An 8,884-nucleotide genomic window follows, 5' to 3' on the forward strand; every position below is an offset into this window, starting at 1 on the left:
GATAAAGGTGAAGCAACGGGCTGGGGATAGAGAGGATAGAAGACACTCGGGGGGGGGGGGGGGGGGGGGAGATCGAGTCTGCGGACAATGTGCAAGGTGCGGATGTAGGAAGGGCATGAGGTCGTAGAGGATCTGTGTGGGGTACAGGAGGCAGATACAGAAAGCGAGGCAGAGTGCAGGCCATTCAAGGATTTTGAGGCCTTTATAGAGTCTGGGAGGGGTGGAATTCGAGGCGATGCTGGAATAACAAAGGATGGGGCAGATCAAGAATTTGTCCATGTGAAGGATAGTGGAAGGATGCAGTCCCCATGTCCAGCCAGACAGGACTTTCAGGAGGCAGAGTCTGTTATGGACCTTATGTTGGACAGTAAGGAGTGGGGAGTCCAGGTGAGGTGACGGTCGAGGGTGAGGCCAAGGTATTTCAGGGTAGGAGTGAGGTGGATAAGACGACCATAAATGGTGAGGTAAAAATCGTGGAGCCGGAAGGAGCGGGTGGCACGACCTGTGATGATTGCCTGGGTGTTCGATGGGTTAATGCGAAGGAGCCACTGGTTGCAACAGGCGTTGAACTGGTTGAGGTGGGTTTGAAGGCTACGTTGGGACCGTTGAAGAGAAGGATAGGGGGCCAGGAAGGCGATGTGCAACATGTGACGGGCGCGAACTGTATACGCAAGAGTTCTCGAAACGGACAAGTGGAAACCGTCTGCGATAGCTTTAAGCCGTCTTCACATGGGACGAGGCAGCTGACGTCGACATGGAAACGCACGCTAAAACAACCTGCACGAGACGCAGGGCCCGTGTCACATTGGACTTGCTAGTTATGTTATCTGCCCATGTACCTTGGTGATTTGCGATCAGAGCGCCATCCGGCGGCTGTTGTCGGCTGCATCTGGCTAGTAAATTACACAGTTTGTTTATGAAATCGAAAGACGTAAAGTTCCTAAGCACCTTGTAATTGCTGATCTAGAACGCGTATTTCTTCCTTCGTCCATACGCTAGTCGATACAACAGGAAAATAACATTTCAGTCAATAAACTTTACCAACAACTGTACCCTTTGAGATATTTTATTTTATTCTGAAAGCAACCAGTTTCGGCAATTCATTTTGCCATCTTCAGGCCCCATGCGCTTTTTTCAAATCAACGAACTTATCGTAGAGCGCCATAAAACTAGATATCGTGAATTCCAATCGTTGTACAGGTGCTTCATACGAAGACGTGACAGCAACTCATTATATTACTAAGAATGTTCCAGAATATTTTCGATAACGCGAGGGCGAATAAAAGGAATTGGGTTTGACGAGACATGATTCAGCTACACACCGCATACAATGCTTCGTACTACCTCATCCACATTGATTACACTACGATAAACTTGCGGAATAGAAGACTTTATAGTCTAATGAGAGCAGAATATGGATTGAGAGTAAATCGAAGAAAGACGAAAGTTATGAGAAGCAGCAGAAATGAGAACAATGAGAAACTTAGCGTCAGGATTGGTAATCACGAAGCAGATGAAGTTAAGGAATTCTGCTACCTAGGCAGCAAAATAACACACGATGGACGGGGCAAGGAGAACATACGAAACAGACTAGCACTGGCAAAAAGGGCATTCCTGGCCAAGAGAAATCTACTAGTGTCAAATATACGACTTAACTTGAGGAAGAAATTTCCGAGAACTTACGCTTGGATGACAGCATTGCACGGTAGTGAAACAAGGACTGTGGGAAAACCGGAACAGAAGAGAATCGAAGCATTTGTGGTGCGGTGCTACAGAAGGATGTTATAAATTAGATGGACTAGTAAGGTAACGAATGAAAAGCTTCTCCGCGGAGTCGGCGAGGAAAGGAACGGATGGAAAACACTGACAAGAAGAAGGAACAGGATGATAGGACATCTGTTAAGACAGCTCGGAATAAGTTCCATGGTACTAGAGGGAGCTGCAGAGGGTAAAAATTGTGGAGGAAGACAGAGATTGGAACAGCCTGCAAATATTGAGGATTACTTTGCTAGTGCTACTCCGTGATGAAGAGGTTGGCACAGGAGAGGAATTCGTGGTAGGCCGTTTCAGACCAGTCAGAAGACTGAGGAATCAAATAAATAAATAAATAAATAAACAAATGAAAAAAAGGCATGCGAAGTACCAATTGGTCTGTTGAAATGACAGGGGCATATATAAATTTTGTCTGGTTCCAAAAATCACGGCAGTTGTGGATTTAGAGGAAATGCCCTAAAGCTAACTTTATTTTGGAGGTATATGGACGTTATTTTCATAGTGTAGCGCCATGGAGAAGAAAGGCTGAGGGACTGATGAGACTGATGATTCGATTATCAAACTATTCATTGATCAATGTATATGCATCTACAGAAGTATCAGGTGATCAAGATGAGAACCTCGACGGAGCCTTTGATGGGTGCCCTGGGCATGGTGTTAAAATAATTATTAGAGACCTCAGTGCACAGATTATTGGAAGAGATCATTACTGTCCAGTAATAGGAAAGCATAGCCTCCATGAATACACAAATGATAATGGACACAGAGTTGTTCAGTTTGCACTAACAATAACGTGACTGTAGGTAGCACTATGCCACCACACAAAAGGTTCCATAAAGCAACACGGTGTGGGCCTGATCAGCATACCTTCAACCAAAACAATCATGTAATTATTGAGGGCAGGCATTTCTCAAACTTACTAGACGTTAATGTGGATTCCGACCACCACCTTGTAATTGCGCAACTAAGAGCTCGAATATCTAATGCAAGGAAAGTGAAAGGAACATCTCAAAGAAAGTATACGGTATCAAAGCTAAAACAAGAAGAGACAGCTAAAACGTACTCTGAGAAGGGTACTGAGATTCTTGCACTCTTAGTGTAGATGATACTCTGGATCAGGAATGAAGTGCTTGCAGGGACGCAGTCATTAAGGCAGCAGAAGAAGTTCTAGGGAAAGAAGGAAAACAACCAAGGAATTCGTGGTTTGATGAGGATTGTAATAGAATAAGTCACTATAAAAACTTGGCTTATAGGAAAATGCTTAATAAATCGTATACACGTTTAGTGGTAAGACATTACCAAGATAAAAGGAAAGAAGAGAAGAAACTCAATCGGAAGAAGAAAAGGAAATGGGAAAGAAAGCTGATTGGAGAATTGGAGACAATTGGAAAAACAAATGATGTCAAATAATTCTATCAAAAAATTAATATTGAAAATGGGGAATTACTAACTGATGACCAAGAGATATTGGAACATTGGTTAGAATATTTTAGGGAACTGTTGGATACTTCAGAGTCCCCTTTTGAAGAGATCATAATCCACCCAGAAGCACATGATGAGGCCATAGTCCATCCCCCCCCCTCTCTGTCTCTCTCTCTCTCTCTCTCTCTCTCTCTCTCTCTCAAGGAGAATTAGACAAATCAGTAGTCCGACTGCAGAACAATAAACCACCAGCGACTGATAATATAACATCAGAACTATTGAAAGCCGGAGGAGTTGAGTTAAATCGCAGGATATACAAGATTTTGTACTTTATCTGGGAAAAGGAAGAGTTGCCAGAAGAATGGAATGTAGGAATGGTATGTTTGATACACAGGAAAGGAGATATACTTCAATGCGGCAACTACAGAGGCATAACACTCCTAAATATTGCAAATTAAGTATTGTCAAATATTTTGCTTAGTAGGCTGTCACCCATACCAAAAACATTATTGGAAGTTATTATGTGGATTCAGACCAGGAAAGTCAACTGTGAACCAATATTTACTCTCCGGAAAGACCAACGAATATAATGTTGGTGTACACCATCTTTTCATTGATTTCAAATGTGTGTGTGACATAACAAAACGGGCTAAATTTTGTCTGAGAAGTTGGTGCGTTTGATAGAGGTTACCGTAAGGCTTCCCCAGTGTACAGTGCGAGTGCAGTCTAGGCTATCACCCCAGTTTCCCACACGAACTGGACTAAGACAAGGGGATGGGCTTTCCTGCTTACCCTTCAATTTGGCACTCGAAAAGTGGTGCGTGAATCGGGTATGCAGATAAGAGGTACTGGCTCTGAGCACTATGGGACTTAACAGCTATGGTCATGAGTCCCCTAGAACTTAGAACTACTTAAACCTAACTAACCTAAGGACAACACACAACACCCAGTCATCACGAGGCAGAGAAAATCCCTGACCCCGCCGGGAATCGAACCCGGGACCCCATGCTCGGGAAGCGAGAACGAGATAAGAGGTACTCTCTACTATAAGTCCGAACATCTGTTGGGATATGCAGATAATTTGGACTTAATAATTAGAACATTTAGAGATCTACAAAATGCCTTCTCAGCTCTAAAACTGAGGGCAGAGAAGGTGGGCCTGATAATTAATGAAGGAAAGACCAAGGAAATGTATAACGGTACAAATCAACCTCTACAGCCCACAGTAACCCCCGATGGAATTACTTGTGAGCGAGTGGAATGTTTCACTTACCTGGGGGCAAAGACTGAAGCAAATTGTAGCACTTCGACTGAAATTATGGCCCGCCTAAGTGCTTCTAGTCGATGTTACTTTGGAATGCTGCGACATCTTAAATCCAAGCTTCTATCACGAGAGACTAAGTGCCAACTCTATAAAACGCTGATACTCCCAATACTTATGTATGGTTCAGGAGCGTGGACGATTACAAAGCAGCGTGAAAGTAGACTGAGATCACACGAAAGAAGTATACTGAGGAGAATCTTTGAACCTGTATATGAAAATCGTATTTGGAGGAGGGGAAGGAATGGCAAGCTCTGTGACTGCCATAAGGATGATGATGTGGTCGAATCCATAAAGTTATGTAGTTTGAAATGGGGCAGATACGTAATACGCCTCGATGAGACAAATGCTGTAAGGAAAGCCTGTTGCAGTGGTCCTGGAGGAAGAAGAGGAAGACGACGACCGAAGTTGAGATGGAGTGATGAGGTTGGAGAAGACGCTCCCGAGTTGGTTGTCGTTCAAAATGGTTCAAATGGCTCTGAGCACTATGGGACTCAACATCTTAGGTCATAAGTCCCCTAGAACTTAGAACTACTTAAACCTAACTAACCTAAGGACATCACACACACCCATGCCCGAGGCAGGATTCGAACCTGCGACCGTAGCAGTCCCGCGGTTCCGGACTGCAGCGCCAGAACCGCTAGACCACCGCGGCCGGCTTGGTTGTCGTGACTGCAGATATACAACGAAGTCCAGAGAGGAATGGCGGAAAATTATCTAGTACGCCAAGTCCCATCCTGGAATGTAGTGCCAATGAAAGAAGTAGTTCCGAGTTGTCATTACCCGTCGTAAACTATAAGCATGCTTGGTACATAGAGCTCACGCTGTCTCAGATCTAGACAGGTTAGCCTCCTAAAGACAGTGTTAAAAAAATGGGTATTCTACCCATCAGATTAACAGGATATTTTACTTAAAACCAAGAACCAGGAAATGGATAAAGAGGAGAACACATCGGCAAAATCTTTAAGTTTTCTTCCTTTTGTGCGCAACATTTCGTTTAAAATAGCAAGAATCCTTCGTAAATTTCGGGTGAAAGTGATATTTCGTCCACCATCTAAGATGTAGACCTTTTGGGATGAAGGGCGACTTGTTATTGCGGGAGGCCGGAATTTACAAAATACCCTGCCAGCATGGTGTGGCTTACATAGGACAGACCACACATATTGTCAAAAAACGCTACACTGAACATCAACGTTCCACTCACCTTTTGCACCCAAGCTAGTCCGCTATTTCTGTCCACTGGAGATTCAGTGCTGAACTATGGTTCTGGTCACAGTAACGTCTTTTTGGGACGTCATTGTTAAATAATCCGTGGAAATACGCTTAGTGAAGAGCTAAAATGTAAATGTCGTGTGACTAGGGCCTCCCGTCGGGTAGACCGTTCGCCGGGTGCAAGTCTTTCGATTTGACGCCACTTCGGCGACTTGCGCGTCGATGGCGATGAAATGATGATGAGTATGACAACGCAACAACCAGTCCCTGAGCGGAAAAAAATCTCCGACCCAGCCGGGAATTGAACCCGGAGCCTCAGGATTGACATTCTGTGGCGCTGACCACTTTTTTTTTGTTCTGTATTGTTCGTTGAAATCGTTCTTGGCGGACGTCCGATGACACCCATTCGGGTTCGCCGTTGAACCGTTCACTCAGTTGTTTATTGCAGAGGGTAGTTAATCCTCTGACCAAACACGCTGAGCTACCGTGCCGGTGACCACTCAGCTCCCGGGGCCGGACAGTGGAAAGAGCTGATGAACCATAATTGTGGCTACCAGTTCAACAGTGCATGGACGGTGCATGTCCACGATGTGTTGTAATCGAAGACGACAGAGCGCGCCAACGGCCGCAGCCAGCGGTTAACACACAACTGAGTTCCGTGGTTCCACCAGCGAGGTCGCTGCTGCCGAAAATGTGGTGCGTCCGCCAACTTGAGTTTGCTGCATCCGCGGAATATTCGCAGCGCTCTATGTTGAGGAACGGAGAAGGTCTTCGTCACTCTTCGATGGCTCATGTACCATTACCTCCTTTCTGCGGAGTTGTTGTTACTCCGTATACGTCAGTGCAGACTGCTTCGTGCGGTTTGAAATACGCGCGCAGGCGTCAGTCGCAACCTATAGCGATGATAATGTAAGGTAGCAGTTCCAACTCTTGCATATTGTTTTTGGGAACGCCACGCATATTTTGAGCGCGAGTAAATGCGTCTTAAATATACGTAGCGTGATTTAAACTCAATATGCAGGCAAAAAGTTATTTATTGCCGCCTTCACCAATTAGAGTCTACAGACAATATTAACAATAACCTCAGACTTTTTGCAGATAATGTAGTTATCTATGATGAAGTACTGCCTGAAAAGAAGCTGCGTGGATATTCAGTCAGATCTTGATAAAATTTCAAATTGGTTCAAAGACTGACAACTTGCTTTAAATGTTCAGAAATGTAAAATTTGTGGACTTCGCAAAACGAAAAATACCTAGTAGCCTATGACTGTTATATCAGTGAGTCACATTTCGAATCGGCCTACTCACACCTGGGTGTAACACTTTGTAGGGATATGAAATGTAATGAGCACATAGACTCAGTAGTGGCTTTATCGGTAGAATACTGAGGAAGTGCAATCAATCTACAAAGGAGATTGCTTACAAATCACTCGTGCGACCGGTTCTAGAATATTGCACAAGTGTGTGGGACCCCTACCAGATATATCTAACAGGGGATATTGAAAGTGTACAGAGAAGGACAGAACGAATGGTGACAAGTTTGACAGGCAGCGGAGGGTCACAAAGACGCTGAAGAAACTGAAGTGGCAGACTCTTGAAGAGAAAGCGCCAGCTTAAAAGTTTCAAGAATTGGTGTTAAATGATGACTCGAGGAATATACTACAACCCTCCGCGTATCGCTCACTTGGGGATAGTAAGGATAAGATTAGAATAATTACAGCACTCACAGAGGTATTCAAACAACCATGCTTCCCGCGCTCCATACGAGAATGAAACAGGAACAAACCCTAATAATTGATGCAATGGGACGTACCCTGTGCCACGCACTTCACAAAGGTTTGCAGGATATAGATGTAACGGTACATGTAGACGTAAAACTTGTACTTTGTTTAGTCTGAGATGGAAATATTTGTCTGTTGTTTGAATTCCGTGTAGGCAAGAGAGGATTTCCTGCATGCATCTTGCCAGTTTAGTCGCTCATCCAGAATTAAGGAGAATCTTTTACTGTTTTTTTTCGCCAGGCTAATTGGATACCGTTAAGAAACGCTGCAAGAACCGTTTCACAAAAATGCCCCTGATTCACTTTCGGCGTGATATGAGGGATGTCCTGTGATTTGTTAGGTTTTAGTTCGAGGCCAGGGCTTTGTACCCACTGTGATACTGAACAAATGTCGTCATTCATATCTGCTACGGCAGCAGCAATGTATCATGCTTTATAATTCCATGGAAACCGGTTCATTTTGTTTCGCAAAATGCTTCTAAATCTGAGAAACAACGTCAGCAGAAACGGAGCAGAAGCCGCGTCAGGGCAGCGCATGACATGGCGAGCTGTCACCCGCACGGGTCGTATGACAAAGGGAAGCAAATCATCTGCCACATCGACGGCCCAATAACTCGTGGAGAATTGCCTGCTTCTTAGACTGCGTCCGTATTTCTCATGTGGTTTGAATAACAAGCTACTGCGCGCCCCGTGCTCTTTCATCACAGGTCTCCATCGGCCCACATTGGATCCCGACTATCCTCGACGTCGGACGCACGACTGCCAGTCTAAATAAATAAAAAAGTAAATGTTCGTTTGTTCCAAATAGTCTATCGCTCAAAGTTCTTGATCGATGGCTTTGGAATTTTTAACTTTTTGAGATTTTTGTAACGTGTCCCTACTTTTAAATTTATAAAAATTTATATATTGCATATATTTTAAAAAGTAACCATATAAGAACACATGCTCTGTCAAAATTTCAAAATATTCGAGTGAAACCTTCCGGAGATTTGCGATTAGGACCATTTACAGTTTCTGTATAAGTACAAACGTAGATGTTCGTTTCTCCAAAATCTCAAATCTCTTCTTCATGAATTGCTTTGAAATTTTGACATAGCGTTGCATCCAGATAGTACTGGAAGGCCATCTGGTATATATGTGACATATCCGTAATAACAAGGGCCAACGTTATAACAGTTCAAATGTCGGTTTGTTCAAAATCGTTAATCACCGAAATTTCTTGACCGATTGCTTTGAAATTTTGCGACAACTTTGAATTCTAATACGGTTGTAATTTAGGTACTTAACTCTTTAACATATTTATATTTTTGATACAAATAATATATAAATAAATATATGCATTATATAAAGGGGAAACTATTACCAAAAATAATCAA

Source organism: Schistocerca nitens, chromosome 2 (genome assembly GCF_023898315.1).
Source record: "Schistocerca nitens isolate TAMUIC-IGC-003100 chromosome 2, iqSchNite1.1, whole genome shotgun sequence".
NCBI lineage: Eukaryota > Metazoa > Arthropoda > Insecta > Orthoptera > Acrididae > Schistocerca > Schistocerca nitens.